Raw genomic sequence first — 12,392 nt, forward strand, 5'->3', positions numbered from 1 at the left:
TGTGTTTCATCTAGTTATAAACTTGATGCTTTTTCTCAAAGCTATTCTGACTTAGAAGTTTGAAGAAATACACTTCATGCATTTAAGCATTACCATACTTCGTTGTCATTCATTGCAAACTTAAATGTCACTTGTCTTTATTTGCCTAACTGTGAGTTGTCTGAGAAAACAATATCTTGGCGTAATATACTGTTTCTCATCAGCACTGCTTCTCCTAGGTAACTCCTGAAGTTTATCCAGTGAATTGTGGAATCACAGAATTACTGGATGGAACTTCTTTTGGAGTTCTCTGGTTCAGCCTCATACTCACAGCAGGTATATGGCTGAAGTGAAAGCAGGTCAGCCACTGGTTTATCTGCCGATCTTTAAAGACTGTCAAGTATAGAGACTCCTTATCTTCCCTGGGCAGCCTTTTCCAGGGCTGCTCTGCCCTCCTCCTGGTGAAGCTTCTCCTGAGCTCCTGCCCAGTGCAGCAGGCCCCATGTCCCCAGGTGCCTTTGCAGGGCTCTGCAAGTGGGCCTGAACAATGGCAAAGATGATGGTTCATACAGCACAGAGGTGCTGCTGAGGTTGAGGAGGCATATGCCTTCATCAAAACCAATTCCATACAGAAAAAGACAGGTCATTGTCAGAGGAGACTCTCTTAATGGAAACAGAAGGCTCAATATGCAGATCTGACCCACTTAATGAAGTCTGTTGCCCCCCTGGGGCCCAGGTTGAGAATGTGAAGAGAAAGCTTCCTACCCTGGTATGGACCTCAGAAATTAGTGATTTCTCAGGTAGGCAGTGATGAAGCAGCAACAAGAAATCTGAGGGCAAAGGAGATGAGAGCCTTGGGACATCTATAGGTAATGTGATTGTTGTGGATAGGTAATGTTTGCAAAGTTTCTTTCTGGGCTAAGAAGGGAGTAACCTGCACAAGGCACTGGATTTTGACTTTTACAATACAGAGAGGAAATGGTCATCTCATGCTAGCAGTGGTCATGAGTGAGGACAAGTACAGAATGAAGAGAAATCTTGTATAAAACTCACTACAGTATTTTGTTGAAACATTCTAGAGTTTTTAAAATTTTCTGAAGTAAAAAAAAGACATAATGATCAATCATTTCAAAGACAAGATAGATAAAATTCATTCTGTTGCAGCACCAGGACAAATTACTAACCTGGAAAGAAAGTCTGTATTCTCTGCTCAAAGAGCATACAGCAATAACCAAAAGTAAGACTTCTTTACCTCCTCAAAATAGAAAAACCAGACTGTTAATAATTTGATTTTTATTTGGACTAACCTAGCATCCAATACTTACATCCAGAAGATTTAGAAGATTCTTTCTTTCCATTTAAATCTGAAAGTTTCCACAGGCTTAGTTTCTTATTTGAGACCAAAGCACTCCTGACATTCATTTTCTTATATCAGTATCTCATCTTTGTTTGGAAAGGATGAAACAAAACATAGATGTGATGAAGATTTCAAGACATCTCATTCAAATAAGGACTTTAATCAGAAGAGTCTATTCTCCATATACAAATAGAGTGAGAGTTCTTCAGTGCCCTTCTGCAAGCTCAGGGCTTAGGGTTCTGCTGGATGTTGTGCTTTTTGGTCAAACTCAGGGTGTTTTAGGTCACAACTGGTTTTACAACTTTTTTTGTTTAGAAAATTTGGCTTCTTCTGGAGTCTACACTTTTGAAAATGGACATTGTCAAATTGGAAGTTTCTTGGAAGAAATGTGCAAAAATGATTCAGTCTGTAAAGTTTTCCTTATACTGAGGGATTGGAGAAAAAAGTTAACAAATTTCTATCTTGGTCTCAAAATACTTATGTAAGGAAATAATTTTTTTCTGGGAATAGATGACAAGTTATACAACAGCAGAAGGAGATTTCAGCTCTGGAATCCAATCCTAGAGAAGATTATGCTGGGAAAATGGCGCATGTTTTTAATAGCAACATTCATATGCTAAATCCCTATTACTGTTGTCTTAAACATCAAGAATTAATCTTTTCAACCACTGCACATTAGCAGCTGTGGGTAGAGCCAAGTGGAGGAATGACTGGTAGAGACTTTGGCCAGAAAATCAAACTAAAAGCTGACAGCTTTTGCAGACTGACTTTCCTGCTGCTGCCTTGTCTTGTCCTTCCTCTTCCTTCCTTACTACCTATTTTCTCTCCTTCCAGTTCCAGTTCCTGCCTCTTGCATTGCTTCCTTGGCAATGCTATCCTTTATTTCTGTTCTGGCTTTGCCTCCTCATTTCCCACACTCTCAGTGTCTCCAGGACTGCCTTTGAGTAGCCCCACTGGCTTCTATTAGTTCTTGTGCTACTCTGTAATGCTCCTCAAGTTGCAGTGTGAGCTGTCCCACCAGTAGGCACACACATTGCTGGCAGGAACAGGTAGCTCAGAGTATCTCAAACAAGCTCTTCCCTGTCCATCTGAAGGCACAGAACAATCTTCATGGCAGGATTTAAACTGCATCGTCACTTCCTGTAGCTCTTTTATACCATCAGTTTCAGACTGCATCCAACCAGCGTGCAGAAAAAAAACTCTTATTTGGTTCTGAGTTAGATATGAAGAGTTTATGGGCATATGTTGATTTCATGGATAGATAGCAACAGTAACTGTGATTGAAGATCAATGGAAGTGGTTTAAGGTTTTGGCTGTATTTTCCAGCTGTTCATGACCATTTAGAAAATGCCACAAAAATACCCTTCAGAAATCTGTTTATGGAAAATAGGGAGGATATCCAGGTACAGAAACATAATACGTTCTGTCATATCTAGTGCAAAGTAAGGCTTTCTACCACTTTTATTTTAAGCAATGAAACACTGAAAACAAATAGATATTAGAGAAGAAACAGTACCCTCTGTGAGGTTTTGGCTTTGATAAACACATTACAGAATCCAGGTCTTTCACCATATAGTGAGACCCGATACATCTTCAACATTTTCACTAGTTTTTTATACAAAAAAAAAAATCAAGAGGTAAGGCCTTGACAATACAAATATGTGACTGAAAATAGGTGTATTATTAGCATGAGAGTTATTAGCATTATTAGCTTGCTTTTGGCAAGCCTATTTTTAGTGTGCCTGCTCTGGTGTTTTTACTGGCTCTCTGCTGCTGTAAACAAATTTGAAAGTGGAGGAAAATTTAGACCTAACTAATGAGTGTGAATGCTACAGAAAGGAAAGGAAGATGAATGGCTATTGACCCTGCTCTCCTGATTTTTCGGTTGATAAAACTGCTTCATCCTATCTGATCCCCATGGTGGAATTAGGCAGTCAATTCTGTGGGGACCGTGTTTCCAAATAACACCTACAGGGCAAGTGTTTTCCAGCCATCCTTGAACCTTGTCTGGCTTTCTCAATCTTGGATTCCTCTGCTATGGTTTAGGATTAGCCTTCCTCTTAAACTGCTCATCTGGGTGACATTGAAGGATGTTGGCATTTTTGTAGGCTCTATGCAATTTTGAGATAAAGTGCAGGGCTGTGTCTTGGAGCCAAAACTGTATGAAGTGGATTTTCACCTCCAGAACAGCATTGCAACTGATTTCCACTATATGATGTAGTGCAATCACAACATTATGCTTTGTCTGGAGTTGATTCTCCAGCTGTCGAAACAGTATCTTTTTTCATTAAATTAAATCAAACTGTAGCCAGTATCAACATCGAGCTCCAAAAATGTAATGCTTAAGTCTTTTAGGCCAGGTGCTGATCTCTGCAACACTGAGCCTAGAGGAATTACACTTTTACACTGATGTATGTGAGATCAACAAGCTTATTTTGGGCCAGTGATCTGCTTTCACAGGTGTGCCTTATTTTAAGATGCCATCAAAGTAACTTCTCCCCATCATTCCAAAGCTGTTGAAGATTAAAGATAAGCTTTACTGGTAAACAGAGAAACAAAGAAAAATATGTGGACAAAGGTTTGCTTTCTGTCTCAGTTAAATGCTAGTTAAGGAAAAAGGCAGTTCTGGAATGCTTCCTTTTTATCAATCATAGCAAAATCAAAATAAGCTGGCAGAGTGCAATAAAAAGTGCTGTTCTTAAACAGAAAAACACTCACACAAGTTTAATGACAAAAACCTTAAAGAACTGCATTATGTTCACTTCTTTTTTTTTTTTTTCTCCCATTGTGTGTAAATCTTCAGGTTTATTAAAGACAACTGATGTAAGACTCATTCCACTGCACTCCCTGTTAGCTTAGCTTGGCTTTGCTCTGAGAAGTCCTTGGGAGAGTTGGTGAGAAACTCTTGTTCTGTTGTTCTGGTGTGGGGTGGTTTTTTTGTGTTTTTTTTTTTTTGGGGGGGGGGGGGGTTTGTTTGTTTGTTGTTGTGTTTGTTTTTTTTTTTTTTGTCACAGACACTCAGCAACTGAGGGTAGAGAAATGGAATTAAAATTAAATTGAAAAAAGTGTATATGAGCATGGGAAGAGTCTGCTTTACACTGCTATACCTCAAAAATAGCTGAAGGGAGTTTTCTAATGATTTCCACATACCATGCACAGTTCATCCCTCAACTGGGACCAAACATATAAAGGATCATACCCCAAAGGAGAATTTGAAGGTGGGGGGGATGGAGCGGGGGGTGGGTATGGTGGCACTTAAATAAAAAGGAGAGTGATAATGGAAATGTGCCCATAAACAGAACTTTTGCATCCTATGCTGAAGGACATACTGCCTTCAGAAGTATTTTTTCAGTGTGCAATAGCATTTAAAGTGAAGTAGCCAGGCAGCACTGTGCCTGCCTCATGTCCTTTGTGTTTGCACTGAGCCCAAAATTCCCACAGGCATAGGCTTGGCACATTTGGAGCTGCACCAACCCAGTTGTGATTCCCAGGCTTGTGCTGGCTGCTGGAAGCGTCCTGGGAGGCACGTCTGAAGCATGATACAGCACTATGCAAAAATGTCCTTTACAGCCTTGGCTTGCATTCACCACTCAAGCTGTAGATTGCTGGCCAGGCATTTGACCCCCTCCTTGCTGCCCAAAGCCATGCTCAGGCCCTGCATGTGGCAACACTGATGCTCCCAGTGATCATCACCTTCTGCAACAGGCATTTCAGGCTTTATTGCCAATTTACCAAGGCTTGAAGAAAAGAGCAAAAGTCCCAAGCACAGATTTTCTTAGTTGAGTACTGGGCCAAGAAAAGTGTATTAATATAGCCACAGTCTGAAAATAAATTGATCCACTTCAACTGGGGAGGCCTGGTAAAAAATAAAAATACCTTTCTATGTTCCTTGTAGAGAAAATTCCCCCACTTTTCCTACTAGATTTTCTAACATGATTATGTATTTATGCATCAGCTTCTCCACTTTCTGTCATTTCAATAAAAGCAAGCAAACAATGGAATCACTGAATCCATTAGTATTTGTAATTTAGTAACTCTTCCAGACAAGTCCCAGCATGTTCCAAGACAGCTTCATGTTTTGCCTTGATGATTTCTTTTACGTCTTAAATGGTGTGAATTTATCTGTTTCATAACATGAGAAAAAGAGGAACTCCTGTCCCTCCTCATTTCTTTCTACCCCCAAGTATTTTCTTAACTTTTAATTTAGCAACATGATATGAAATACATTAGTCTTGAATCCCAAAACACAGTCTCATGGCTTTTAGCACGAACTATGAATTGCAGGTTTATATGTATAAATAGCAATATTAAAATCAAATTTCTTTCTGAGCCAAAATCCTTTAAGCAAAAGAATGAATATGGTGGTCATAAAACAGTCCAGAATAATCTGATATTAGAAATTCAAGCTGAAGTGCCCTTCCATGTATGTTTAAAAATTTACTTGTTAAAATAAATTACTCCCTATGTCATCTTTATTCAGTTTTATTACCTTTCTAGTAATACTGGAAATAGATACCTTGGCTAACCTCATTCTTGTTTCATAGGGATCCACATGCCAAGAAGACCTGGCTGACAGTAAATCCTGCACAGCAACTTACCCTCATTGATGGGAAGAGCTGGCTGCTTAGTGACCTCAGTGATTCACAAATGTCAATGGCTCTGCCTGGGCCCAGTGCTCTGCTTAAAATATTTTTTTGTGGCATATTTTCATATAGAGTCCTTCTTGCCTGGGTTAAAAAAATCACAGCAGCATACTCCAGAAGCAAGAGGAAACCCAGACTGAATAATGAGACTGCAGATAAAACAAACTATAATGGAAGGAAACATGTCAAGGTAGTATTGTTAATTCAAATATTTATTATGTATTTGTATTGTAACATAGTTTAAAGGCCAGGGCTACTTTGTGCTAACCTTTATTCTGGTTTTAAAAAGTGCCTAATCTCCAAAGGCAGGGCTGTCTGTATCTACATTTATATTTACTAGCTTTATTTTGCTCATTTGACTTCAGAATACTAAAGCTTTAGAGGAAATCTCATCCACCTTCCTTCCTTTCAGACATGAAATGCCAAGAGCTCCAATTCACATCTTCTCCTGTATATTTATTGCTTACTAAATGAGATACAGGAAAAGATTATAAATCGGGCTGCAAAATTCTACCTTCAAAAGTGAGGAAATGCCAGATTAAATATGTAATAGCAATTCAATTCTCTTAGGTATTATAAACATTATGATATCAAGTGTAAGTGTAAGTTTTCCTGTTCCCTGACAACCTTGCCTCATTCACTGCTGGCAAATTAATCAATAAGCCATGGCTCAATGTTGCCTTTAATTAAGGTGGCTGAGTGTATGTCAAATGCCTCCTTCATTACATGCTAGTCAATGTCCTGTGTGAAAACTAGACATTTTTCTCAGTTTTCTGAGGTGCTTTTTGAACATTTCAAAGTTGTCTTTGTTTTGTTTTGTTTCCAGAAAATCCCTTTTTACATTACAGGGAAAAATGATACATGGACTGGAACACTGGTCTTGCCAGATATGTAAATAGTGGTTACTTTCATCAGAGAAATAGAGATATTGGGGAAACTGAGGTAGCTTTCCAGGATCTGAAGTCAAGAATACTCTCAGAGCACATGCTTTTTTCTCTTCCATGAAGCTTCTTCACTAGTCTTCTTGTATTTCAGTTTTAACCCACCTTCCTCTCTTTGTTTCTCCCATCTTCCTTCATCAGGCATTTCATGATGGTACAAGTACCTTCAATTTTTAAGTTTTCTTTTTTGAGCTCACAGTCACCGGGACAAATCATACTCCTCACCACCCAATCTCCCTCTCCCATTGTCATGGCTGTAATTGACATCTGCAGGAAAAGAAATTTGAGTGGAATTTTGACAGGAGGGCTCCAGTGCCTTGAGGGCTGCACCCTATTTTCTGTAGTGCCTTTCCAACCAAGGTCTGGGTCTGAAAGAGTAGTTTATTGGCATCCAACTAACACTTCAGGACAGGAGTGGCCTTCTTGCAGGTATTCGTTCCTCCTTGTAAAACTCCCACCTTTTCTGAGGAATGCCTGGGAACAAACTGTCAAAGAACAAGCTGTCAACACTCTTCAGTGTTGTAAAATAAATATTTCCTCGCCCTAAACCACTTTACAGAATTATATCAGGGTCTAGTCCAAGTTTTGAGAAAAAAAGTTTTCTACAATGTTGCATAAGTGTTAGAGACTCATCATCTATGTTTGAGAGTGTTTTAGTGTGTGGTGATCTGCAGGTGCTGCTGTAAGATATTGTCAATGCCATTTTCAGAATTAGAAATACCAATGAGGCAGGATATATAACAGAGGAACAGCAGTGGGAAGTCTGAGAGACAGTCAGAGAGACTGTCCACCTGGGCATGCTGTAGCTCTAGTTGCAGTCCATCACTAACTTTTTTTTTTTTTTAACTAGAAAAACCTTGACAAAATCAAGTTACAGATGAAAATATTGTTGCATTTAGAGCTGCAATATCACTAAGATTTTCAGTGCTACCTGTATCTTGTGCAGAACAGGCTGGTTCAAGAGTGCTTTGTAATCCATGTAACAGAGCAGGTATCAAAATGAGCATTTAAAGAAACACAAATCTTGTTGTGCAGTCACCTAGATCTTCATGCAAGTCCTTGTTAAAGTGTGAAGAGCAAGTGGCACCTGAAGCAAACGCGGGGGAATGAACCAACAGCATGCTGTGGTTGCCCTGAGGTGGTCTCTGCATCTCAGTGTCCACTGGGTGCCCCTTGGTGATGGGACTCTAAGCAACATCGTGGGCTGGCCAGAGGAGCAAGGGAGCTCACACTGGGTCTCCAGGTGTTCAAACAGAAAATCTCTCAGTACATTCACACATTTGGAAAGGTGTTTGAGAAATATCACTGAAGTGTCCACTCTGCTCTGGCTAGAGGTTTGTTACTGCAGAAAGAGTGCATTTTTAGAAAGAGGTGGCTGACCCAAGAGGCCCAGAACACTGAAATGTAATTGTCAGATTGTATTTGATTACTGTTGCTCAAGATGAAAGTATTGTGAACTGAACTTCTTGGATTCACTTATATGCTATGCTAAAAACATTTGAAACCATTGCATCTGTGATGTAGGTTTTTAAATGAAAAGCCAAGACCCTACAGGTCCTTTGGCTGCATTTCTCTCTCCCTTTCCAGACCACTGCACAGGACAAACATCACCCTGTTGTCCCACACCAACAAAGCACGAATAGATTGCCACACAGGAGAAACTTCAGCGCTGTTTCACAGCGACCTGGTTTACAAGTTCTCTGCTTTGTCCTGCGGTGCTGCAGCTCAGCTCTGGGGCTTTCGGGTGCTCCGCAGTGACCATCCTTGCTGTGGCTCCGCAGTGACCATCCTTGCTGTGGCTCCGCAGTGACCATCCTTGCTGTGGCTCCGCAGCCCTCGCCGAGCCACCGCGGCGTGTGACAGCAGAGGGCAGCAAGAGGCAGAGAAGATCCTTTCATAAATTGGGTCAAATTCCATTCTCTCGCATTTGCTGTCCGCGCACAGCGCCCGCACGGGCTGCCGGCGGTTCCCGGGCTGCCTCCCCGGCCGGCGGGCGGGGCTCGGGACTCGGGGCTCGGGGCTCGGGGCTCGGGGCTCGGGGCTCAGGCTCGGGGCTCGGGGCTCGGGGCTCGGGGCTCGGGGCTCGGGGCTCGGGGCTCAGGCTCGGGGCTCGGGGCTCGGGCTCGGGCTCGGGGCTCGGGGCTCAGGCTCAGGCTCGGGCTCGGGGCTCAGGCTCAGGCTCGGGCTCGGGGCTCGGGGCTCGGGGCTCGGGCTCGGGCTCGGGGCTCGGGGCTCGGGCTCGGGGCTCCAGCTCGGGCCCGGGCTCGGGCTCGGGGCTCGGGGCTCGGGGCTCCAGCTCGGGCTCGGGCTCGGGCTCGGGGCTCGGGGCTCGGGGCTCGGGGCTCCAGCTCGGGCCCGGGCTCGGGCTCGGGGCTCGGGGCTCGGGGCTCCAGCTCGGGCTCGGGCTCGGGCTCGGGGCTCGGGGCTCGGGGCTCCAGCTCGGGCTCGGGCTCGGGCTCGGGGCTCGGGGCTCGGGGCTCCAGCTCGGGCTCGGGCTCGGGCTCGGGGCTCGGGCTCGGGGCTCGGGGCTCGGGGCTCGGGGCTCGGGGCTCGGGGCTCGGGCTCGGGGCTCCATCTCGGGGCTCGGGGCTCCATCTCGGGGCTCGGGGCTCCGGCTCGGAGCTCAGGCTCGGGGCTCGGGGCTCGGGGCTCGGGGCTCGGGGCTCGGGGCTCGGGCTCGGGGCTCGGAGCTCGGCTCCGGGGCTGTCCCGGGCAGGGGATGTGCTCCATGGGGCCAGCGCAAGCAGGGACCTGGCCTTGCACGTGTGCACCTCACCAAGTGGGTTAGAAAGGGTATCATGCTGATTTTGGAAACTTTGCCCTGTTACAAGAGCACCATATGGCATTTTATCATGCTCGTGTTGAAACACTATAAAAATCTGAAATTAGCTATGCTTAGCTTTCACCACACGGCAAAATGTAGCACTTACTTTAACTGTGAATAAATAATTTCTTATATAATGATGAGAGCTGCTGGGCTGCATTCCTCTTCCCCTGTACTCTGCAAATCTCTAAAGAGAGGTATATATTTGGAAAATATTTTGCACTGAAGGACAAAGCAAAAGGGTCATTTCTACTATCTGATTTTTAACAAATCTATTTTTGTCCACTACAGGCTCATAGAAATACACCTTTTTCCTTTCTTTAGTATTTAGGTAAAAAAAAACGCCTCTGTGGTAATGCAACTTTCCCAACACTTTTCAGCAAGTATGTACTCAAATAAGGTGGTTTTGGTACAGAGTGGAAACCCAGCTGCAGGTGTCTTCTCAGGTGACAGTAGGAAGAAACGTGGCAGCCAGGTTCCCTGGAGGTGAGAGTAGCTGCCTGCAAATGTAGAAACTGAAACTACTGCCACAGTTGTTCTACATGCCTACCTGTAAATCCCATGCTGGTAACATGTAAACATAGTGCATATGACTTTAGGCTTGTACAAATGAGCTCTGTGATCTGGAATGAGCAAGTGCAGTAGGTTGGTTCCTCTGCTCGCTTGCCCCTAGCACAACAGCAAGAATATCCAGCTTTGCAGAATCACAGAATAAGGCAGAGTTGGAAGGGTGCCTCAGAGATCACCAAGCCCAACTCCTGGCCCTGCACAGCACCATCATCAGCTTGTATGTTGTCTTCAGTAATGACCTCATTAACTGAAGGAGGATTGCGTGGCCTTAAGCTCTTCACATCATTAACCTTCTCTGAACAGATTATTTATTTTCATGATGAACAAACATTTGCAAAATTCAGCACAATCTGCATGTTAGAGAAACTTATGTCAACAGAATAATGGTGGACATTTCCTCCTACACAGTGAAAAGTGCAGTTGAGCTCACAGCCTTCAAAAATCTCTGTTTCTCCAGTGTAGGAACAGAGAAGCTAAAAAAAAAAGCAAGTGTTTTGGATGGATTAGAGAACTGTGCATGTGGAGTAATAGGAGACAGAATATAAAGAACTATCTGAAGGCACCTTCTATTTTAATAAAAATACATTTCAGAATGGGATAGCATTTAGTTGTGCTTGGTGTTTTAATTTCTTTTCAGTATTGCAAACTGAGACAGAGCACTGTCCTGTAAGCATATGTCAGAGTGAAGCTGCCTGGTTTAGTTTTGTTGAAACTTCAAGAAGTTCATCCTAGTTCAGATTCTCATTAATCTACTTAATGTTGTTCCCATGGAGTAATTGTAAGTGCTGTAGCACCTGTTTTACTTTTTACATCTGATGTCAAGAAGTGTGCACCTCTGCCAAGCATGGGGCCAAACCCTGGCATTTCTTCTGTACTGGCTGGCAAAGTGATAAGAGTACTCAGCATGGCAGACCACATTTTGATGTAATACAGTAAATGAGACAGACCTCCAGATTAATGCAGTTAAGCTATTCTTATATTCTTATGTAATGTACTCCTAACACTTTTTTTTTAGTTCTGTTTAAACATCTTCTGTTTGGATAGTTTTCCACATTAATTCCATATTCCAAAGATAAATTAAATTGTCTGATAAAATTAATTGTATTCAGTGCTGCTATAATCTGAGACCAGTATAAAAGAGGGTTGGTTTCTGCCTAAACAAATTCTATATTTTTGTTTTTTTCAATTCAAAAGGAGTAAGATTTGAGCCTAAAATTCTGGGTGGTCTCCATGTTGAAATCAAAGCAATGACCATTTTTTCATAACCTGTGGTTTACAAGGCTGTGGTTGCTTATATTCCACAGTAATGAACACTGTACAAAAATCACAGACACAACTTGAGGAGGCAAAAATAATTAAACTGTGTGACAAACACTGCTCTGCTGTTCAGAGCAGCCCATTATTCCTCTCTAGAGGCTCTTCTTCACAAATTTTTACATAACAGTCTAAGAAATGCCCTATATGTTGATTTTTTTAGTTCAATTATGCTGTCAACTGAGAACTTTTCAAGTGGAATTTAGAAGCACTCCATTATCTAAGAAAAAAACCCAATGTAGTGTTTGTTGACCAAAACTCCACATCATAGAAGCACATTTCACTTTACATTATTCAATATGGTTGTGATTTTCCAAAGACTTTAAGGATCTAAAATATAGAGTTGAAATTAAATGTAGTTTTAAATGAGAAGGGTTCTAACACTTTAAGGTTCTAACAGAAAACAGGTAATATTGAAATTTCTATTCCCTTATTTTTGACAGTGGAAAATGAATGCTCCTCATAAATTTGGAATAAAAGTTTTTGGGTTAAATTTTATATCTGGTGAACAAAACACATGTGTAGAGCCTAAAGATGAAAATTTCACTCTTTGTCCCTGACCTGCTACAGATTTGAAATCTGTCCTTAAATTAATTTTTACAGAATTTAACCCACTCTAATATTTTGTAGAAATCCATGAAAACTACTGCAGAATATATTTTTCCAAAGTGACATATTTCTCTGCTGATATGTTCCTTGATTGTTTTTATCCCTAAAGATGAAAGTATTGTGGACTGAAGTACTGGAGTACTGCCGCATAGTGA

The 12,392-nt window shown here is 42.2% G+C and overlaps 1 protein-coding gene across 10 annotated transcripts in view; it reads left to right on the forward strand.

Moving 5' to 3' along the window:
* The window catches only part of SPATA18 (spermatogenesis associated 18), a 124,015-nt gene that overhangs the window by 88,657 nt on the left and 22,966 nt on the right, over window positions 1–12,392 (forward strand). For 6 of the 10 annotated variants that reach the window (XR_014955094.1, XR_014955099.1, XR_014955096.1 and 3 more), the window contains one exon: window positions 5,881–8,908. The gene's annotated coding sequence lies outside the window, so the exon portion shown is untranslated. Of the gene's footprint in view, window positions 1–218; window positions 3,207–5,880; window positions 8,909–12,392 lie in introns of those variants that run through there. The other 4 variants (XR_014955102.1, XR_014955103.1, XR_014955098.1 and 1 more) reach the window with 3 other exon arrangements.

Source organism: Lonchura striata, chromosome 4 (assembly GCF_050655825.1).
Source record: "Lonchura striata isolate lonStrDom1 chromosome 4, ASM5065582v1, whole genome shotgun sequence".
NCBI classification, from domain to species: Eukaryota; Metazoa; Chordata; class Aves; order Passeriformes; family Estrildidae; genus Lonchura; species Lonchura striata.